Raw genomic sequence first — 13294 nt, 5'->3', positions numbered from 1 at the left:
TTTAATCACTCCCAAGAATTATACTTATATTAAAATTTTCTGCAAAGGTTTCAGCCAATATTTTATATTGAATAAGAGGAAAAATACTGATCACAAAGAATGCACATCACCAGAAGCAACCTGTTTTCAAAACCATATCTGGTGATCATTGTCTGTATTCACATTTCTAACCTATACCCTAACTACGCTGTTCCAATTTCTTTCCCAAGGTAGAACTTCATAAAATATGCTTGAAGAACCAGTTCAATTAGCAACAGGAACATTTCCCGTGTATTATTTATTCATGGCCAATGCTGTCTGAAACAAATTGTAATTTTTGGAAAAAAGTTATGCATAACACCGTTTTGAAAGAACAATGAAAGACATTGTGTGGAAAACAAGAATTAATTAGTTCTTGAACTTATGTGCAAAATTGTTAAAATTGGTCTGACCTTGGGTAGTATGTGCTTCTGGCACATCAGAATTTCCAAAATATGCAGGTAATAGAGCTTTTAGCATTTATCTTAATTGTATATTAGAAGATTGTAATTTCTTGGTGACTCAAGTAAGAAAAAATGATCACAATGATTTTTCTAAAATTCTCATGGATAAACATTTTGAAAAACCAAGATTGCATTGATATCTAATATTTATTTTTCCATTTGCTCTATGAAAGACATTGAAAGATAGAAAGTTTTCCTTGACTAACTAAAGTATTTCATGCATTTTGATAATTATTGCATTGTGAAAGTTTTTGCTCTTTATGAGTTCTTAAAGGAAAATAACCCTTTTTGAAAGGCACAGAAAATATGACCAGGTTGTATGTAAGGTTGATATAAACAATACACTGGTTGACATTAGACTGCATTATTCCCTAAATGCTAAGTTGAACAAACTGTATTAAAGAATAATCATCTTTTATTTTCTATCGTCAAGGGTGGAATTCGATTGATTTAGGCACAAAATTTTAAAGTAATTAAATTGTAGCAAATATCATTTTACCTCATATTTATTGATATTCAGAATGGCTTAATTTCCCCCCAAAATTGTCAAATATATTCTGATTTGAAATAAGAAAATAATCATTATGAAATTAAAAACATACATTGTGGGTTGGAATTGAAAGCGTCCTAAAGAAAAAAAAATAGAATAATAAGAAGAAAACTAAGTAACAGTTGTAGTGCTATGTGCAGCCAAGAGAAGGGATAGTCTATCAATTTTATTATAAGTAGTAATTAATTCAAGTGACAAGAAAATGAGAGGAAGTAACGGAATTAGAGTTAAAATTGGGATTCATATTTTTCTAAATGTACTTCTCAGCAACTCAGCTTTATATACCATACTTTAGGGTGGTTTGTGGGCGTAAATTTCATCATATCAACACCTAGTATAGTTTTACATGTTCCTAGATTCAATAGAGTTTTTTTTCCAAAGTTAAATAATACTTTTTTTTTACATTTCTTTTTTATTGTGAAAACACTGTACAGAGGGGTTACAATTACATGGGGAAGATAATGAGCACATTTCTTATCAAGCATTGTAGCCTCCTCCTTTGTTTCCCCTTCCCATCCCTTTCCATCCTCTCCCTGACCCCCCACCCAATCCTCCCCGCTCCCCCTTCCCCCCCCCGCACTAAAGTTGTAAAGTTCGTAAAAGTCACATTCTTAAAGTATTCAGCATGTGTTCTCTCTTAGTAGTTTCTTCTTCAATATGAGTTACTACTGCAATCTAAAACCTTCATACTATATTAACCAATTTACTCGGTGCTCACCTGTGAGAGAATAATTCTGTCAAAACTCTGGCAGTAGTATATTCTTGTCTAAAACTTTTCTTGAAAGTTCCCATTCAGTGTGTATTCCTGTGTTTGGAGCATATATATCCATATGAAATTTCTATAGAATATCAAATTTTGTAAAGTTTTTTTTGGTACTAAAAAGTAATTCCTGAATTGGAGAATACTATTCACTTCTAACAATGCCATATTTATATACTTTTTTCTGTGCCAAAGACTTTAGTATACATTCTGTAATCTGGAAATAACTGGCATGTATATTTATAGGGATTGAGAAGTTGGCTCAGTGGTAGAGTGCTTGCTTTGCATACATGAGGCCGTGGGTTCAATTGTTCAGCACTAAAAAATAAAACGGAAGTGGTTCTGTGGCTGAATTGGTAGAGAACTACTTTTGAGCTGAAGATTTGTGGGACAGTGCTCAAACCAAGTTCAGGCGCCATGACCAAAAAATAAAAACAAAAATCAAAAACCTCTTGCACTTTACAATGTAAAGAGATGCATATTCTGTGATGATAAGGCTAAAATGAATTGATTCAAGAATTATATCAACATAAAAATTGTGAATGATCTGTTAAAAACTTCAATATAATTACAAAAGATGTGTAATGTATAATGCTGCTCCTATGCTTAAACAGAGAATTGCTTTATTTCCCTTAAGAATTGTGCAATGTTTCTAAACTAATAACAGTAACAGTATGTAGTGATAATAGGGGAAGGTATAAAATGATTTAGAATCAATTGTATTTTCATAAATATATGAATGTCAAATGTTCATGTGAATATTGCAAATCAATAGCACAATATGAGGAGTTTGTAAAGACTGACTGCTGCTTAAAATTACTTTTAACATATTTGTATCTTCAGAGCTGTACTGAAAGTGAACATCTATATTTTTAAACTCTGTAGATGTTAGAGAACTTAGTGGATTTGCTAATTGAGTGATGAGAGTAGTGTAGGCAGGAACCATGTATAAATTAATTTATTTAAAATATTATTACAAGGTGCCATATTGCACATATTTATGTTTGGGTTAATCCTTTTACAAGAATGGAAATATCTCTGCTTCTATAAATAATGTAAGAAAAATTTTGTTGTTGCAACTTAGGAGACATAAGTTGAAACAAGATTGCACCAGGTTAAACCAAATACTTCAGAAGCTTGCATAAGAGAAAATTACAGGAATAAATTCACAGGATCATAGAAAGGGTTGAGTATACACACAGTAACACAGTTCATCACAAAGAAACAAATCAATACTTGAGGGAAAAATAGGAAAATATTAATTTGTCCTCTATATATTCATATGTTCTCTTAACAGAAATATCTAGACTATTATTGTAGTTCCCTGCTAAAAGAATTATAATTTAAGTTGACAATTATATTCAAAATGAGGTTAAAATATTTGAATTATTATTGGTTCACACTAAATGGTGTTGCCTAAATTTATAATTGGGAAATCACATTTCCTTAGCAAACTGCCTTTGGTAATTTTCTCTCTAGGAAATTCAAAGAGAAAATGGAGAGTATTTCAGATTCAGCAAATGTAGTGCTGCCTCAAATTGACCAACTCTTAGAAGTTTGAATAAGTTTCATAAGTAAATGTACCTTCATCTGAAAAGAAACAGAGTTGGTGATTGTATAGAAACACAAACTGTTGTTCTTGTTAGGTCAGGTGGACATAACATACAAGTAAAGTTAGAATATGTGAGAACAATTTATATAAACTGCCTAAAATATAGATCTTATGGAATGTTATCTGAACAGTGTGTATGCTCTTCCATGTCACTTATATTGGAGGACATACAGTAAATCATTATACCCTTCCAGGCAAAAAATTAATTAAATGAATAAATAATTCAAAAAATAGTACAGTAATGTAAAACGTCACTCATTTTCCAAGTTACTTAACATGTTTATTTTGGGAGTTGTTACTCAAACGGTGTTTATTCTTAAAATGGGTTCCCTTTTTCAGAATTATCAATGACTATTTGGTTGATCGTTAAGTGTTTTTTTCACAAATTAATGAATGTGAGTCCTTATTCAATATTAACCCTGACTAATTGTTCTTCACTAACATTTCTGGTGGGCTACATTTTTTATTTTCCACTTTATTTCCCACATGACTTTCAGGAAATATGCTTGCATTCTGCAATTATCTCTTCAGAGTCGATACAAGTTTGGTAGAACTTGCTATTGCAGAAGATGTTTAAATACTTGCCTGTATTCCTCAAATCAAGGACAGTGCAATGTCTCCTCCATGTCCATGTTTAGAAATTATGTTGACATGATAAAACAGAAATATTATCTCAGGACGTAAAACACCTGAATAACTACTAAATTCATTTGAAGTCCTCTTTTAGATATGAAGATTTCTCAATACTTACTCAGTATAGATTTTGAATGTAAATGTTAATAATGATTCTAGAATTAATCCTGTGTTATTATTTGGTGCATACCATACGAAGAATAAACAGCTAAATTTACAGAAATATTCATATGGATTTAAAATACATTTTTTAATAAAATTTTATTTTAAAATCTATTTTTTGTTTAATGAAATTCATAGAGAATTTCTAGATTGTGATTGTGAATCACAATGTGAAGTATGCAGTAAAATTCTCAGGAAGCTACTGAAACATGTATATTCATAAAGAACTTCATGTCTGGATAATGTTTTTTGAAAGTATACTTTGATACTTATCTGTGTACTATTAATAACTGTTAAGAAATAATGCTAAACCTTTCCTAGCAAAGACATAGGTTTATATTTGGGTAGTTAATGGAATATTGGCCAGAAATTTACACTGTGAGTCTACAATTATGTGGTAGAATCACTATTGCAATTCAGTGCGCAGCGTGCTGGCATTTCAATCAAACCTAGAGAATACGATGTGAGAATGAATTGTAGGAAGACAACAACTGATATTCAGAAAAGCTCTGAATATGAGTAATGTTTATAACTGAAGGTAAAAAGAAAATGTAAATGGTTAATACGGGAGAATGATAACTGATGTCGGCACATTCAGGTGTCTGCTACTTACCTAAAGATAAGTAGACCAAAGACAGCAGGAAGCCTTTCCATCAAATACACATTTCATTTGCAGGTGTCATTTCCAGTGTCTCCTCTGTGTGGGACCTTACTTTCTACTGACACAATAATGTTCCCGTTGAGGATTTAAGGTCCTTCATCAGCAAGCCACACTATGTCAATTGAAATGTTCCCTTCTGGCCCAGAGACAAAAGGGAAGATTTCATTTCTGAATGCTATGATATTCAACAAAAAATTCACTGGAATTCTGCTAAGCTTCAATAGAAAGGTGCTGCTGCAGTTTGTTTTAACTTCTAACTCATCTGAACTATGATCATACTGTTTATATCTACATAGCAGTCCTTTTACATCACTCTTGTTTTGATAGTCTGTTTGTTCTGGAGAAGTAATTATTCTGTTTCCTAAAAATATTCCCAGAAAATGATAACTAGATTTTTTTAATTTCAGCCACTGAACTAGGGTGACTGGTGGACAGTGTACTTTTCTCCTTAATGAAATTTTTCCAGCTATGCATGAAGTAATTGTTTGCAAATATAAATTTCTTGATGAAGGTATCTTAGGAAATATTTTACACTGTGTAACACATAAAATTATGTAAACAATATGTCTTACAAGGAGCCAGGTGCTTGTAGCTCAAGCCTGTAATTTTAGCTACTCAGGAAACTGAGATCTGAGGATCAAGGTTCAAAATCAGCCTTGGCAGGAATAACCGTGAGACTCTTATCTCCAGTAAACCACAAGAAACACACAAGTGGTGTGGTGGCACAGTGATAGAGTGCTTGCCTTCAGTTGAAGAGCTCAGGGACAGGGCGCAAGCCCAGAGTTCAAGCCCCACTATCGAACAAAAATAAAGCAAAAAGAATTCGCTACTTAATATTAAGATAAAACAGCTTTTGGTGTATAACTGTTCTCAAAAATTTAACAAATTAATGTGAGGGGAAAATGATGTCAAGTTTTGATAGAATATTAATCCCCCCTGGTATTTTCTCAAAACTACTTCTGAATAAGAACAAGAGAGAGGGAAGTGCTACATTTAGGTGTCAAATTAAGATACGAAGTGGCAGTTAGTCCTAATAACTTTCCAGGCATAGAATGTATTATCCATAGGATATGGAAAATTTCTTGACAATAAATGAGAGATAAAAAATTCACAGCCATATATTTTTGCCAAATGTTTACTAATGTGTAATACTCATTAGCAAAAATATCATATTTTAAAATTTCCTTCTTTGCAACTGTCATCTTCTGATACATAGCAGGCTTTTGTACAGATCACTGTGGTTGACCTGATGTTTCTTCCCATATCTCTAAGGTCTTTTTGTTCATGCCCCACTTTCTTTTTTTTTTTCTTACTTTTTTTTAATTGTGAAAATACTGTACAGAGGGATACAATTACATGGGCAAGATAGTGAGTACATTTCTTATCAAGCATTGTAGCCTCCTCCTTTGTTTCCCCTTCCCATCCCTTCCCATCCTCCCCTGCCCCCTCACCTAAGTCTCCCGCTCCTCCTCCCCCCCACCAAAGTTGTAAAGTTCGTTTTCGACATAAAGACTTGTACATCTCATTGTTGCAATGGGTCCACCTGTGTCCCTATTTAAACGATTTGTTTTCCCCCTTCCCCTCCACAAATTATACCATCATCAAATACAGTGAAAGCAGGAGTTATACTGTGGGGGAGGGACTTACAAAACAACAAAGAAATAATTTTATAAATGTGTTAGAAACAATTGCATGAAAGAAAAAAAAACATTTGAATATATATATATTAGCATTCATTTCCTTAATATCACCTTATCTGACCTTTTCTGCTTGACTCAGACATATACTAGATATTGCAAATAAGGGAAACCATGGCACCTATGTTTCTTTGGGCCTGGCTTACTTCACCTAATGTAATTTTTTCCAAGCCTTTCCATTTCCTAACAAATGGAGCAATGTCATTCTTTCTGATGGAGGCATAGAATTCCATTGGGTATATATACCACAATTTCTTGATCCATTCATCTATGGAGGGGAATTTGGATTGGTTCCATATCTTAGCTATGGTAAATAATGCTGCAGTAAATATAGTCATGCTGGTAGTTTTAGTGTAGTCTTGTTTGTGATAATTTGGGTAAACACCCAAAAGTGGGATTGCTGGGTCATAAGGGAGCTCTATGTGGAGTCTTTTGAGGAACTTCCATACTACTTTCCAAAGTGATTGAACAAGTTTACTCTGTTCTGTCCACATCCCCTTCAGCATCTGTTCTTATTAGAGTTCTTGATTTTAGCCATTCTAACTAGGGTGAGGTGGTATCTCAATGTTGTTTTGATTTGCATTTCTTTTATGGCGAGGGAGGTTGAACATTTCTTCATGTGTCTATTGGCCATCCTTTTTCCTTTTCAGAGAAGTTTCTCTTTAAGTAGTTCTCCCACTTATTTTTGGGCAGTTGTTTCTTTGAGGATTTGTTATTGGGGGATTTAATTTTTTGAGTTCCAAGTATATTTTAGATATGAGACCCTTGTCCGTTGTATGGCTAGTGAAGATCTTCTCCCAATCCGTAGGTCAAGCCCCACTTTCTATTACTTTGATGCTCCCTGTGTTCTGGTGACTCATTGGAAATATGATTCTAGTATAATTTCTATTTCCTGGTGGCTTTGAACCACCGTCCAAATTCTCAGCCTTCTGATTAGCTAGGATTGGAGGTGTGAACCACCAGTATTCAGCTACAAAATTTTACACAACAATATCTTAATGAAGATTCTTAAATGAAGGAAAAGTAAAATATGGTAATATTGACCCTCAAAAGCTGTTGTTTCAACACTCCTTTGTATGGTAGCCCACTTCCTAATATTCATGCGAAGCAACTCTGAACTGCACAAGAAAGAAATATGAATATCTTCTTGTTTTCTAAAGAAAATATGTTATTTATTTACCAGAGGTGATGAATTACCTAAACTAGTACATGCTAGAAGATTGAAAATAAATTAAGCCTTTTTGATGTGTGTCAAAGTAAAGTAAACCACAAAACAGAACAGGAAACCTTATCCTCTGGAGAGAGAAGGGCTAACATTAAGTAGGTATCTCAACAGCAGTGGTCACTTGCTTCTAGTGTGCTTTAGGGATGGGGCTACAGTTACTGTATCATTTATAGAACCATAATTTCCTCATCATGGTTACTCAGTTTATTGAACATCATCCCACCCTATGGTAAGTCAATGGTTCCCAGTAGTAACATATATTTTAAAAGCAAAGAACACACAGCATGCTCTATATTTTCCCTTTTAGATTTCCTGAGAATTGTTCAGTAGAACAGAGCATTGTTCAGTAGAACTGAACACTTGGTGGCTTTTCTACCCTTTCTAGCTCACATGTAAAAATATCCTACTGCTCATATCTAATTCCTGTGCCTGCCTACCCTTCTTTCTGGTTTGATTGGTGCACTAATTGCCAGTGTAGTGTTTCTTCTTTTTCATGGCAGTTTACATAAGAACAGGAAATTAGAAATTCATATATTATAAATTAGCCATAAAACATTGTGAATATACCACAGTAGAAGACCTTCCTGCATAATGTATATGATACTATATATATTTTATATGCTATTTTATGTTACATACATAACATATATTACATCATATATTATATTATATGCATAATATGTATAATATAATGTAATATATTATACATTATTGCATGTTATATATTATACACATTGATATATAATTATATATTAACATACATAATTATATATTATATTACATATTATGCTATAATATATAAATATATAAAATAAATATATATAAAGCTAATTACATGTATTATCATATATAACATATATTGTATATTATATGTTATATTATTACATTTATTATTATATACACTATGTTATATATTTGTTACATATTGCAATATATAATATATAATATGTATTATATATAAAATATATTACTTATTATATGTTATGTATTAAATATATTATTATATGTTTTTATGTAATATATATTATATTCACATATATATAAAAGGACAAAAATAAGGCTGCATAAATTTTAAGAGAAAATCAGTAATATAGGAGACCATGTTAGATCTCGTATATTTTCACACATTCTTGAATCAATTCACAGCTTCTCTAGTATCATCCACTTTTTAGGAACCAGAAAAATCATGATTCCATAAGTAAGACATATTAGAATAAGGGAACAGGATTAAAAATACCATGGAATCACATTTAGTGTTCTAATAACACAAGAAGTTAAGAAAAAATATCACTGTACTCTCAATTTCAAAGAGAAAATGCAAGATAGTACAAATAGGGAGTGAGTAGAATCTAACTGCTCTTATGTGGATAAAATTAATTCAGAGATTTTGGAAATGCCAGTGAGTATACCAGAAATACCAGTGACAAATATTGCATTACATTCCTGTATTTGCTTGTTTTTGTTGGTTTTTGAGCTTGAACTCTGGGCTTGGGCACAATCCCTGAGCTCTTCAGACCTCTAATGCTCTACCAGTTGATCTACAGTGCTACTTCCACTTATGAGGTGGTTAATTGGTGATGAAAGTGTGACAAAGTTTCCCGTTGGCCTTTATTGAAACCTGTTCCTCAGATCTCAACCTCCTACAAATTCCTAAGCGACTTGTACCAGACTTCTTTACTCTGTTAAACAGAATGTATTGATGATTTTTCTGCTTGTTTGTTCCAAGCATTCATGCATACTGCAGGTCCACGTGTAACCTTTATTTTCCTTAAGGATAATGCCCTATAGTATTCCATTTTGAGTGGATTAATTCCAGAAGTGAATCTGAGTAAACTTGATGTTAATAACCTGTAATAGGAACCTCATGTGTTAAACATGAGAGATGCTATAATTAACAGCATTATCCCTGGCCTGCCTCAAATGTGGTTTTTGAGCCCAAAAATCATTTCACACAACATATTCTCTAACCATAAGAACAAACATATTCTGTTGATCAAATACTGAATTGATGCATTCAGAATGAAAGCAGTATGTATTTGAGTCCTCTCTATAATCTTCATGAATTAGAAAGTTGTCAACTGATGTAAGGGTAAACTTATCTATCCCCATTAGTCTGCTTCAGTTAGCAGTTTCTTCATTATATCAACTGCCAATTCATCCTTGAAATAACCTTGTAATATGTTTGACATACAGCAGACAATTGAACACAAATTCCTAGTGTGGATAATAGCGCTTCAAGGGAAGAATATATGAAGCCCGACTGTGATGACAGGCTCACGGAAATACAACTTGGTCTTAAGTGGAATAAGCTTGTTTTCAACAGGACTGATCAGAGATGAAATTTTTGACAATATCAATACATCTAGAATCCATTTTCTCACTTATAAAGGATAATGTCTACTATTAGCAAGCAACAGAAATTACACGATTCCACATGGAATAAATGCTTACAAACAATTCCATGCAAGCCCAATTACTGTTAATTTGTTCATCTGCCACCTTACCATGTCAGGAAGAGAAACGTTGTTTTGACATTTTAAAAATAAAAAATACAGTTTATTTTGTGATCCTGGAAGGATAAGTTCATTCTAGAAATTACAATTCTTTAAACAATCTCATAAATACTCAATAACAGATACAATAACTTTTGTAGTTACACATCTTATTTTGATTTTCCTATCTATACCACATCCAATGTATTTTCAAACTTTATTCAGGATTATGAAATGTGAAATCCATGTCTGTATTGTAGATTAAAAATAAAGCTCTAAATACATTTTATTAATATGTATCTTTGCTAAGTGAAAATTCTAACTCATCTCAAGAATCTTCTCAAGTAAGTTTATAATAATTCAGTGAGACAATTCAAACCAGGTAGTTATTCCTACAATATTCATAAATCAATTTCAGAATGAAGACATGATATCCAAAAGCAATTGTATACATTGATCAATTACCAATTGAAGATACTCCCATTTACATTTTCATATTTGATGAGATGAGAGAATCCTGAAACCATGAAAAGGGGGGGTGAGGATTGGACAAACATAACTATTATCTATGCATTCCCTGGTTTAAACTGAATATAAGAAAATGAGGTCTTTCAGATAAGGTAATTCTAGTCTGCAATAGCATTTCTCTACTGGTCTTAGTAAAACTAACCAAGTTTAGGAAATAACCAAGAGATACAATTTTTCAAACTTCCAAACACTATTTCTATAGACTATTTGTTTGGCTCTTGGATGTTTCTAGATTATCCAATAGTGAGCAGATATTATCATTCTCTCTCCATTTTCCCATGTCTGTGTTCATCATATTTTCTCAAAATCTCGTTTCATCATATGTGCGGCAACACATCAATCTAGAAAACTACATTATCAAAAAAGTGTAAATGCAAAAGTTACTTATATTCATGTTATAGTTTTGAACAACAGAATATATTTGTATTTGTTCTCTTTTGTGTTTCAGAATCACTGCACATGTGCAGGAATTTGCTTCTTTTTAAAACAGAGTTTGAAGAACAGTTTTCAGTGTTAATGTCCCCAATCTTTCCTTTTTGTTCATTTAACAATTTTCATCAAGTTACTCTTGTGCAATATTTCCTAGATGAGTGCTGGTGGCTCATACTTCCAAACCTAGCTATTTAGGTAGCTGAGATTTTTCAGTGGTCAGTCCAATCCAACCAGAGAAACCAAGTATTTTAGAAGCTTCTCACCAATTAACCACCAGTACACCAGAAGCATCACAGTGGTTCAAACTAGTATAGTACTGGCATTGAAGAAAAAGACCTTAGAGATATAGTAAGTGCCCTGAGTTTAAGCAAACTGACCTTTCCAAAAGACTTTCTGGTATTTATTAGAAGATGCCAGTTGCAAAAATTGGAATAAGAAAAGATGACATTAACTGATAACAGCTATTCCACATTAGTAAATATTTCATATAGTGTTTGCGAAAATTTGAAATATAATTGTGAATTGATTCCTTCTGCCATATGGTATCAAGAGCAGCACTAAAAAATATGGGTAGCAAATTCTAGTCCTAGAAATATATTAAAAAGTTACTGCCACATCATATCTATCTTTGATTTACTATAGTATAAAAACCTATATTGAGTGCATCCTTCTTTCTTCCTGTTTTTAAAAATGCTTATTCAGTAGTAGTTTTGAGAAAATCCCAGAGGTCTTAGGGTTGTTTCAGAACACCGTTTTACATCCACAAGTCTGATATTATTTTCCTCATGTCATATTCAAAGACGCAGATTTGTCATACTTTGTTGAATAAATCACATGGTGTAAAATATTTCCTAGGTAAAGGTAACAATAAGATATTTATACTTGCAAGCAGTTACTTCATTTCATGCTGGATAGCTTTCACTGGGACGAAAAGTTTACTGTCCTCCATTAACCATTTTTCATCGGCTGAAATATAATCCAAGTACTATTTATTTTCAGGGAAGAATTTTAGCACAGGATATATACATCTCTAGTTCAAAGAGACCATCAAAAATAGATTAATAAATACCTTCTATGTAGGTATAAACAGTAAGATCGTGGTTCCTGTGAGTTATATTCTAAGAAGACACCAACAGCACATGTCTTCCAAAGCTTAGCACAACTACAGTGAATTTGATGATAAAAAGTCGTTTAAATAAGGGAACAGGTGGACCCGTTGCAACAATGAGAAGTACAAGTTGTCATGTCGAAAACGAACTTTACAAATTTGGTCGGGGGGGGGGGACGGTGGGGGAGTCTGGGAAGGGATGGGAAGGGGAAACAAAGGAGGAGGCTACAATGCTTGATAATTAATGTACTCATTATCTTGCCCATCTAATTGTAACCCCTCTGTACAGTATTTTCACAATAAACTAAATAAAAATTTAAAAAAATCGTAGCACTGAGAAACAGAATCTTCCCTTCCCTCTTTGGACCAGAAAAGGAACATTTCAACTGATAAAGATGACGTGGTGATGAACAACCCTAGATCCTGAACAGGAAATGATTATGTCATGGCTACATTAAGTATGGTCCCAAACAGAGACGACATTGGAAGTGACCGCTGCAAGTGAAATGTATATTAGAAGGAAGGGCTTCTTGTTGTATTCGGTGGGTCTACTTATCTTTAGCAAATACTTTTTATTCTTCCCAACTGTACCAATTTATGTTGTTCCTTTTATTCTTAGATTTAAACATGACTCATATACAGAGCTTTTCTAAATAGCAGTTGTTGTGTTCCTACAAGTTCTTTGTCATGTCAAATTTTCTAGGTTTAATCAAAATGTCAGAGCAGTACAATATGAAGCATGAAACATTGTTTCCATCATGGAATGATAGCACCAATCACTAAATTTGTCCTAATATTCCATCAATTTCCCAAATCTATTTTGTAATATTTGATAGGAAGCTCTTTAGCAATATTTCCTAGTAGCTATTAAAAGAAATCAGGTAAGTATTATACTATGCTTTGGAAAAATGACATTATCGGGTTATATAAACTTTACTATGAAAAAATAATT

The sequence above is a fragment of the Dipodomys merriami genome, unplaced genomic scaffold, assembly GCF_024711535.1.
Source record: "Dipodomys merriami isolate MVZ:Mamm:240054 unplaced genomic scaffold, mDipMer1.0.p SCAF_18, whole genome shotgun sequence".
Taxonomy (NCBI): Eukaryota; Metazoa; Chordata; class Mammalia; order Rodentia; family Heteromyidae; genus Dipodomys; species Dipodomys merriami.
Note: the sequence above shows the minus strand (reverse complement) of the source record.